At 35.9% G+C, this 11,641-nt stretch overlaps 1 pseudogene; it reads right to left on the reverse strand.

The window, feature by feature from the left end:
• Window positions 1-5,118: 5,118 nt before the first annotated feature.
• Window positions 5,119-9,223, reverse strand: LOC105737640 (annotated as a pseudogene).
• Between the last annotated feature and the right edge of the window lie 2,418 nt (window positions 9,224-11,641).

Below are 11,641 nucleotides of genomic sequence, written 5' to 3' on the forward strand. Positions count from 1 at the left end.
AGAAACATTTTCATGTTTTATATTTTAGAAGAACATTTCATTTAATGATGGATTCCATGTATGTATTATCATGCAGCATAGCGCTATTTCTTCCTAACCAAATTTTATGTAAAAAATCATCTCTCTTTTAAGAAATGGCTGTGGAAAAAAGTAAAATGTCTTTCTAGGCTTATGATACAGTCCTTTTTCAGGAAGTGACCTGCCCAGAATTATGAATTTTATCCCTGCTTTACTGTTTTATAATCCCTGAACACAGAGATTTCACTGTTTTTTATTTTGAAAGGAAGGCATAAGGTATTAAATAATACAGATATTCCATTTACTTAAATATGACCAAACATTATTATTGCCTAAGTTGTGAATAACTACATGTTCATGTTATTCTAGATTATATACGTGGCTAAAGGGGCCAAAAAAAATTATGTTTTTTGGAACATTTGTCTTCCTTTTATGAATATCAGTGTGTCTGTGTACTTGCAATTTAGTTGCTTTTCTATGAAACTTGGTGATATTTTATAATTTTATAACTATCATAAACAAAGTATAATAACCCCTTAATAATTATACTATATGTTATAGCTACTTAAGTAAACAAAATATCGATATTTAGTGTACCTAATAATAATTTGTCTATACAATATTTTGTGTTTGTTTTAGAATATCTCACAAGAACTTAATTTAGCATGAGATTGAGAATTTCTGACTGACAATAAACATCTCCAAAATTTAATATTTTCTTCTTTCTTATAGAAATTATTTAAGAATCTTTTATGACAATACAGTTAAATAGCAAGAAAAGGGTTTTATTAAACCAGTCATTTATTTTTCTCTGTGGGTTTGAAGAGTTGCAGAAAATCTGAATTCATATTTCTAAAAATCTATAGAAAAAGGTAAGAGAATATCAGTACCCTCTATTCAAGTGCAGGGTCATTTTCCCATGAATTTAGAGTGAAGACACCTGGTTTTGATTTTAATTTCAAATATTTTAGGTTAATTTACACTTCATTACATTAGACCATATTGAGCTAAGAAGCTTTATAAAATTTAATTAACACAGTCATTGCTCTTGACAAACTTATGTACTGAGATGATTTAGTGTGCTTTGTTTTGGTTGAGTCTTCTTAATTTGTGTTGAGATCTCTGCTGTCCGTTAACTTTGTTCATTAGAAAAGTGATACAAAAGAATAGGACCTAAGTTTTCCACATATAGACTGATTTGCTTTATGCAATTCTATAGCTCCAAACCACAACTCAACCATAATCAGCAATGCCAACAACTAACCAATCAATTAATAGAGCCTTACTCAAGACCTACTACTATTATGTCTAGAATTGAGGAAGCTTCTATAGGTATAAACACAACACACTTCTTAATCAATCCATGCTAGAGGGAACAAATAGGGTGAAAGGGCAAACAAGAGAGGATTTTGTAGGACTAATACTTCACTACAACCAGAAAAAAGTTCAAGTCAATGGGTCAGAAATGTCCTCTCTATTGTATGACAGCTCATTATCTTTTATAGGTAATGATTACCATATGGTAAACATCTGTACTTTACAATCATCAGCATTAAGAGAAGTAGAGCACTGGAAATTGTCCAGAGAATTGGGATGGGTAGGCAACACACTTTGGACTACTTTGGTTCAATGCGGAGATTTTCCTATTCCATCCCTATTCTGTTTCTTCTATAATAGGCCAGAACTGTTGCAGAGCTATAATCTTAGATGGTAACAATGTCATTAATATTTACTCTTGATGTTGTCATCTACTCTACATTTTTGAAAAAAATTAATAGAGATGATAGGGGAAAAGAAAAAAAAACCTAAGAACCTCTCTCCTTTCTCTCTCTCTCTTTCTCTCATAAGTAATCACTTTTCCCCATCTGAAACAAATTAACTCCTGGGGAGGAGAGAGATTCCAAGAGCTTTCACATACTCGTTTCCAAGGAAACAGCTTCTATTGTCCACACCCATCCTGCAGTTCACACAGTAGATGGCTTTGTATCATCAGACACGTGTCCAGAGAAACCAGCTAGTTTACATATACTTTGAGATTGTTAAAATCAAACTAATGATCCCACTGTAATCTGCACTGGATTACTTTCTTCTTTCTTTCTTCTTCTTCTTCTTTTTTTTTTTTTTAAGTCCCAATATAATATATATGGGGTTGTGGCAAATGGAATGGGTTGAGTTTTCAAATACTATTTACTATGTTGTGTCTAATCATAAAATGGCTTCACTAAAGGGACCACCTCAGTGAACATCCTTCAGTATTGTGGAGCCCTCTACTGGGAAGCTCTGTGTATCAAACTCAGGAAAAAAGTTTTGTTTTCGAAAATCCACCAAGTTTCAACTTTTGTATTGGTAAATATTATTTAACTCTTTCTTTTGAACTTATGTTTATTTCAACAGTTTGAAGTTACTTTATCAAAGTGGTTTCTCTTAAATTGTTTACTGCTTTTTTTTTCTTTTTGGTTAAAACAGTGTTCTTAAAAATACTTGATCTAAACTCCAAGTTGATATAAACCATTATTCTAAATTAATCTTTTTAATTTTAGGAATGGGGCAAGTAGTATGTTTTTTTTTATTTTTATTTTTTTGACTGGGAAGGCCTCAAAAGCAAGCACAATTCAAACTGTCTGGTTGTTATTAGTTATTCTGTCACACTTTTAAAAAACTCATACCAGTATCATACATAAAATATATTAAAAAGTATAAGAAGAAAAGATAATCATTTTTTAAATATGACATAATGAACCTGCAAGTGTTGTAAGATTTGAATTGCACAGCCTTGGGTGAGAGAAATTACAATATTCACTATGCAAAGAACAGCACCAAGGGAAAGTTTGAAATTCAGTGTAAAGATTAAAGTCAAATAAAGAATATTTTTTTGATGTGAAAAAATTTTAAAGACAAGGTTTTGTTTCAGGAAATGTCTCAGTAGGGATGGTTATCATAGGTTGCCCCGTTTTAACTATGTAGTCAAAATTAACCGGAATGACATTTGATATGCCTGATAAAAATATTACATTTAAATTATGTTTCTATAACAATATAGGTATATGAATTACTGCTCCTTGTAATGTGTGATTTCTATGTCTTTAAGTTAAAATTAACCTAAGTATCCACTAAAAGAGTTGTAGAATACAGAAAGCACTCTATAAACATTTTATCATATTCAGGGGATATTCTACTGACTTTGAGACGGTACACTAAGAGAAGCAATGGTAAGGTGTAATCCCTCTAGGTTTAGCAAGAAATATTAGAGTGTTCATATAATTCATTGTCCAAATCAAGACACCTTTTGTTGGGGGTTGGGGGTCTCAAACTCCTAGGACCAAGTGATCTGACCACCTCAGTCTCCTGAGTAGCTGGGATTACAGGCACGCACTATCGTGCTGTGCTGGTTCCAAATCATGACACTTTTGAAAGTAAAAGATATTCGAGTTTGCAAAAGCAATATCACAAATCAAAACTGTCTTGGGGAACCTGAGACCTATAGTCACTCAATATGTGACTCCATATATGTCTGCTGCATAGAGGCTTAGTTATTTTAGCATGGGGTAAATATGCCTAAAAGAAATATTGTGAATAATGTTTTCCTAGGTCTTACTGTATTTTCTTTTTTCTTTTTCTTTTTTTTTTTTTTTGCATTAAACTGTTTCTATTCAAGCCAAATAGCTAAGGGCATTACATTTTGAGACCTGCTATACCAATGGACTGTAATAATTCCGCTTACTGTTATATAGTAGTTGGTATTTACCCAAAGTATCCTTCATGAGTTGGAATAGTATATTGAAGTCAGACAGACTGCGTTTGAATCCTACCTCCGTGATTTAATGTTTGGCATTTAAGCCTAATTTTCCACATCTGTAAAATCGAGATATTATAATGCCTATGTCTAAGTTTGTTATGGAGGATTTAATGATATATATATAGGATTTAATTATATATTGAAATAATTTATACGAAACAAAATGCTGTATACATCACATGGGCTCCATATATGAAAGTTGTTATTCGTTAATAAAAGGAATTTTTGTTTATTCAGTGTTTTTTAAATATTCTATATGCACGGTTTGACTTTTTTCCTTATGACTCTGAAGTCTGTATTATTTATTTATATTTTACAAGTGAGGGTACAAATGGTCACAGACACTGTGTGATTTAATCAACCTTGGGATTTTTTTTTTTTGACATGGTCACTTACTTTAATAACAATACATATACCACGTTATCACCATGGAATGTAAATTTCAGGTTAGACAAGAGAATTTCACAAGTGTAATAGCATTCTGTAGTATATAAAAGTTTGTATACACTGTCTGACTAAACCAGCATTCTCACAAATCATTAATCAATCCCATTATAGGTAATTCGTTTAGTTTAATGTTTACAATTCTTGTGGAGAAAATAAGCAATGCATACTTTAAAAAGTGTTCATTTACCTTTGCATGAGCCCTTAAAATACGTATTTCTATTTCAAGATGACATTTAAAAATTATTCTAATATAACAGCAGCAAAAACATAATTCTGCAGTTACAAACAAACTAGAATCTGTAAGTTATTCTCATGTTTACAATTATGATTCTTTAATAAATACTACCACTATGCAGCTCTATTATAAGCTTTTTAGATTTAATTTAAACACACACACATATATACTTTCAGTTGTGGGAGGCTTTACAGGTTCTATTCCATGCACTTTTTTGACAGAGTTCTAAAAGAGCCAGCCAGTCCACAAGACAGGTAGAAAAAAAGTTAAATTAACTGGGCAAATAGGACTCTTACATAAGATCCCTAACATGCAAGATTCTGCAGCAAACTGGGAGTACCTCAGGGTTAGCCTGCTGTCTTCTTTGGAAATAATTTCATCTTCACAGTTTAAGACGGTGGACATTTCAATGCTATCAAGCACATTTAGGTGACATGTTTTTTTGTGTGTTAGCTTGACTCCCCTCAATGACCTAGTTAGTAAACTAGTCACTGGTGATTTAGTCACCAGGAAAATGAAGTCTGCAACAAAGGAAGCCAATATTCAAAATGCCTTGTTACCATCTGAACCCACTCAAACAGTTAATTTTCAACGTTAGTATGTAACTTCGGTAATGAGATGTCTAACTAAAGCAAGCTCCTCCAATGAGACCAAGACAGCTTCTTTTCCTCTTAGGCTTAGGTTTTGCCCAGAATTCCCGAAACACGGACTAGCCCATATCAACGGTCATTGCTCCTACAAGAAAGCCTTGGGCTGCCACATGCATGTGGATCAGATGAAGGGACATTTTAGTATTTCCTCTGCTCTTCAATTTGTATAATTCCTGTGTAACAATTGCTGCAAAATCTGCCATTCCGATGGGGATGAATGGTGCATCTTTAGCTCTCCTAATAAGTTTGGATCCCTGATCTTCATCATATGAAGAAAGGAAAGCACCTGTGTCTGTTGACAGCAATTGCTTGAAGACTTTCCCTAGAGCAGGCAAACCCCTCACACAGTTTCTGATCCCTGGGATGTAAAAATCATTGGGAAATGTTTATGAAAAGTAGGCTGGGGAGGGTATCAACTCATTTGGTTAGATGCACAGCTAGGCTAGAATTACTTCAAAGGTGTTTGAATATTTAAACTTATCATTGGAGAAGAGAAGAATACGGCCTTTCTTTTTAAAAGAGGGTGAAGTTTTCCAAAACAGCTAATTCTGTTGATTACGTTCTTGAACTAGGGTTAGAATTCCTCACCCTACCCCTTACTCCCAATTTATGTAACACCTGTTCACCAAAACTTTCTGTGAAGTGCTGAGAAAGTCTTCAGCCTAAGGATTTTAAGGTACAGTTGTTGCACATCTTATTTTGGCACTTGAGTTTGGTGAGAGAATGACCTGATGAATCTTTTGTGCTTGATATTGTAATTTTGCGCTGCTAGCCAAAATGTTAGTATCTTCAGTCTGCCTTTTACTTCCATAATTAAGTTGCCAAACTCAACATCATTTTTTTATTTCCTAACCTCGATCTTTCTGTATACATAGTGGCTAAGAGTATGTTTAGGTAGGTATCAGATTTTCTGGCTTTAACACTTCTTACCTGCATAAGCTTGGGCAAGTTATTTAATTCTTTGATGCCCCTGTTCTCTAATCTGTAAAATAGGCAAAATAGTATTAGCTCAAGATAATAGTATATAGCTTATGATGATTAAAAATGAGATAACATCACATGTAAGATGCTTGGAAGTGTCTAGTTTATAGGAAGAATCTAAAATATTAATTTTTATTATTATTGACACTCTTTTTACCTCCCAACAATTTCCTAAAACAGTCCAATTCCATCTGAGCCAGATATAATTCGATTTTATAGTAAAGAGATCCCCAACTATTCTAAACACTCTGTTTCAACATTAAAACCTGAATTTCTGAAGAATTCGGTTTCTCTTGTTTAATCTGTAAGTGGATATATAGTTTATGGTCCATAAGTCTATACTTGTTTTTTTTTTTTTTTTTTTTTTTTTGAGATGGGGTCTCGCTCTGTTGCCCAGGCTGGAGTGCAGTGGAGCAATCTCAGCTCACTGCAAGCTCCGCCTCCCGGGTTCACGCCATTCTCCTGCCTCAGCCTCCCAAGTAGCTGGAACTACAGGTGCCCGCCACCACACCTGGCTAATTTTTTGTATTTTAGTAAAGACGGGGTTTCACCATGTTAGCCAGGATGATCTCGATCTCCTGACCTCGTGATCCACCTGCCTCAGCCTCCCAAAGTGCTGGGATTACAGGCATGAGCCACCGCGCCTGGCCAAGTCTATACTTTTTAGGTTAGGAAAGAATGTTTACATTCTACTTCATTGCTTCCAAAAACATTATTCTACTCCACTCAAATAAAAAATTCTTCTTTAAGCTTATGCTATTATGCTATTCCACCCTCCACCTCAATGCTGGTGTCTGCCGGCTTCCTGGTCAATCACTGGTTATTGCCCTTGGCTCACAGTTCTCTCACTCACAAATCCCACTATCCTCCCAGATGACTTCAATGCCTATGGTTGATCTCTCCAAAAGTCTTGTCTCATGATTTGTTGACCTTCTTAGCACTAACACACCTCAACTCTACTGCAGCCAACCTCACCCATAGTCATACCTTGGAACTGGTCATTACCAAGAATTACCCAACATTCTTAAATATAAACTCTAATGCTTCACTCTCTAACACATCTTCACTTCCATCAGGCTCCTTAAGATCTCTGTGTTCTTTATATCTTTTGCTTTGACCTCAAGGAGATATTTTGTTCATGCATGTCCTCACTTGTCTTCCCTCCACTCTCCTCCCCTCCCATTCCTTCCCTCTCTTCCCTCTCCCTCTTTTTTCTTCCTCTCCCCTCCCCTCTTCTCTCATCTTCTTTTCTTTCACTTTCTCACTCTTTTTTCTCTCTCATCAGTCTCAAATCTTCATTACTTAAACCAGTAGGTGGTTAATGTTTCACTGTCTTGTCTACTAGTTCTACACAAATCTGATAAAATTTTACAATACACCTGACAAAATTCTAACCTTTCATTACTCCACTTATTCAGTATCTCTTATAGCCAAACTGCCAAGAATTTTTATACAAGATACAGCTTGGATTGGCACCATGATAAAATCATGGTCTTTTGTCTCAACTGGAAACTCAATGATATCTTACTGAAATTTCATAGATTCTCATAGAGTTCCATCTTCCATTTCTCAAAATGGCCACTTTGGACCTTAATTACTCTCATTAAAACATACACACACACATACACACACACACACACACACACACATATCTATACCCTTTTGACCACTTATCCCCAAGTTCTAAAAATATACAGTGCCACAATCATACTCAGTAGAAAACCTTGCCTCTCAACCCAATAATCAAATGGAGGCTATCTAACAGAAATATTTTCAACCATTGTCCCTCTCACTAACAAACTCATCTGCATTGTAATAAATGATTTAAGACAAGGATGGGGATTTTGGATATTTACCTGAAGGGATGGATGTTCGTTGCTGAAACTCTATCACACAACTCTTAGTGTTTCTCTGATCATAGATGAGTGTATCAGCACACCAACTCAAGTTGGGCTAATTAGATGATCTCTTCTGAGAATTTGAAATTTAGTTTTAGAGACTTTAGGTGGTCTCGGATGGTTGTTTGAACTGCCATGTACAGACTCAGGAGCCATGCGCACATAAAAAAGCAGGCTATCGGCCGGGCGCGGTGGTTCACGCCTGTAATCCCAGCACTTTGGGAGGCCGAGGCAGGCAGATCACGAGGTCAGGAGATCGAGACCATCCTGGCTAACATGGTGAAACCCTGTCTCCACTAAAAACACAAAAAATTAGCCGGGCGAGGTGGCGGGCGCCTCCAGTCCCAGCTACTCGGGAGGCTGAGGCAGGAGAATGGCGTGAACCCGGGAGGCGGAGCTTGCAGTGAGCCGAGATCGTGCCACTGCCCTCCAGCCTGGGCGACAGAGCGAGACTCTGTCTCAAAAAAAAAAAAAAAAAAAAAAAGCAGGCTATGTGGCATTGAAGTGGAGCTACCAAGGGAAGCAAAAATGAGGAACCCACAGCCCCAGAGAGTGAGATTTTGAATTTTGAAGAGTTTCTGCCTCCATTTCCAGTCCCTAGTGAGGTGTGTTTCCTGCTTTGAGGTCTGAGAAGACACCTCTAAACATTATATTCTCTCTTTTTGCATAAACTGGTTCAACTGGGCTGCTCATAAATGTAACCAAAAACTTCTATTTAAGCAAGTGTTTTTTTTGTTTTTTTTTCTGAGACAGAGTCTCGCTGTTGCCCAGGCTGGAGTGCAGCGGCGGGATCTCGGCTCACTGCAGGCTCCGCCCCCCGGGGTTCACGCCATTCTCCTGCCTCAGCCTCTGGAGTAGCTGGGACTGCAGGCGCCCGCCACCTCGCCCGGCTAATTTTTTGTATTTTTAGTAGAGACGGGGTTTCACCGTGTTAGCCAGAATGGTCTCGATCTCCTGACCTCGTGATCTGCCCGCGTCGGCCTCCCAAAGTGCTGGGATTACAGGCGTGAGCCGTTCACACCCATTTATCCTTCTTCTCTGCAATTTCTATGGAATGGCCTCTCTTCTACCATAGGTGAGTCCCTCCATGTTTGCTCTGAATACCCTCCCTTCTTGCTTTCTCTGAGACCTTATACTGTTGGTCATCAGTACTGTCTCCCATGTCTTCAGCCTCACCTGCATCTTGGAATATAAACATCCTCACACTGATGACACCTTGGAAAACAATAACACATCTTTCTTGGAACCTTCTCTCATGAGTTGCCAAATCGTCACAAGTACACTAAAAAAACCGTTTCTCCATCCATTGCTAAACTTCTAAGAAAAGCAGTCTAACCTCAGAATCCAATTATTTATCTTCTATTTATGCTTTGCCACCTCAATTTTCTTTCTGTGCTCAATGCCCTCCATTGATAATTTCTTAACTTTTTGGGATACATTATAGCATTTGACATAGTTAACTCCCTCTTTTCTTTTAAAACTAGCTCTTTCCTTCATTTCTGACATGCTACACTCTATACACATTCTTGTTTGTGAAATCAACACTTACTCATCTTATGATACAGAATTGCACATATACAGCCCAGATCTCTCTCTTCTAAGCTCTAGTCACATACATAGATACAAACATGCATATATATGTGCACATATATGTAAACATATATGCACACATTTATGCATGTATTTAAATATATGCATACATATAAATTGTATGTTTTGTGTGAACGTACACACACACACACATATCTTTCCTCTTAACATTTTCTTCAGGTACCTCAAACTCAACATTGCCCAATGTGTTATTCATCGTGTTCATCCACAACCCTCTAGTCCTCTAGAGTTTTCTAGCACCTCACCAAATCACACTGCAATCCACTCAATCATCCAAGAAAAGAATCTGATCCATGAGTATGGGATTGCTGCAAAATCTCCATGTCTCTAATCTAATTCTCCTCAAGCCCAGAATTTAAACTATTGGCAGAGTGATTTTTCCAAAAGTACATTTAGTCACCTGTGCCCATGTCTACTGCTAACAGTGGGGGCTAGGAAGAAGAGTATACTTGGGGACTCACCTATTATATATCTAAATAATTAAAAGTGATATGATAAATACATGTAACAAGCTGTCATATAGAATTATTTCCTCCTACCTTAATATATTTTCATACCAATAAAGTCATAATATATTGCAAAGCTATATTTTAAGTAACTAACGTTTGGCAAAGTATCACAGATAAATGAATGAATTATTATTGCCCATGTCTAGATTTTCAGATCTTGGGATGATAATATTTGCATATATCTACTTCAGTAATATATATTTTACTCTATATAATTCAAGATACATTCAATTATATATTACTATATATAATTCAGTAATTATTTTTTCAATAAAATTTGTTAAGACTTCATTATAAAAAATTGTAAGTTATATTGTTAATATCAATATTTTCTTGTAATCTATGTTCTATTGAAAACAATACCAAATTAGCAAGCCTTCTTTGAATTGCTGTAGTTCATGAATAGCTTTTTATTAATCGCAATTTGGAGAAACCTTTCTCTGCTGAGGCAGTAGCAGTTGCAATTGTAAATATAATTCTTAAATAAATACCTAAATCAGAAATAAACATTTTAGATTTAAACTTTCAAGTAGGGTCACACGTAATAAATTATTATGATTGCAGTAAATATCATAAAACATTTTAATTGCATTATATAAAGTCACTGTTAATCACATCACATTTTTTGCCTTCTCTGAAAGTAACATTTAAATTCACACATTAAGCTAAAGACTTGGTGTCACACTTACACTTTTTTACGGTGTATCATGTTTACTTCTTAAATAATTTTATGAGTTATAATTGTTTCATATATATTTGCCCAGGCTGATCTTGAACTCCTGGCTTCAAGTGATCCTCCCGCTTTGGCCTCCCAAAGCATTGAGATTACAGAGGTGAGCCACCACACCCAGCTTATAAATTATTGAAAAACGCAAAATAATCCTCAGTTGCCGTATGTAAGTATTGTGTATACCATATTATTTTTGAGTGCTTCCATATCTTGAATTGAAATACAATGAGAAGCAAGAAATGGATGCTTGGCACTACTGGAAAGCAATAAAATGGTTTCAAGTATCTATTATATTTTAGATATCTAAAGGGAAAGATTTGACAAGGTTCAAAAATTTGTCTTTTTCTCTCATTTAAGTATTTCTGCAGGTCAAATTCTGAACATTCTGCAAAATAGTGTTTGTCTACGATATATGCAGTGGTACAACCTTATGAGCCTCTATGGCTTTTGGATTCAGCCGCCTTTTGTTTCAAGAATGTATGGAAAATATGTGAAGAAAAATTTCTCTGGAGCCTGAATGGGTTTATTCACAAGAGTGTATGTTTAGGATTATGGGTCACACTGTGCCAGCATTGAGAGCCAGACAGCCAGTGACAGAGGTTAAGGTGAACAGCCTTCCTTATTTGCCTAGGACTAAGGGACAGGCATTCCTGGGATGTAGGATTTTCAGTTCGAAAGCCAGGAAAGTTCCAGGCAAAGTGAAATTATTGCACCAGAGAGTCCACATGTCTTTTAATAAAATTTGTGTACATGTTTGTAAGATTCA

This window comes from Nomascus leucogenys, chromosome 16 (genome assembly GCF_006542625.1).
Source record: "Nomascus leucogenys isolate Asia chromosome 16, Asia_NLE_v1, whole genome shotgun sequence".
NCBI classification, from domain to species: domain Eukaryota; kingdom Metazoa; phylum Chordata; class Mammalia; order Primates; family Hylobatidae; genus Nomascus; species Nomascus leucogenys.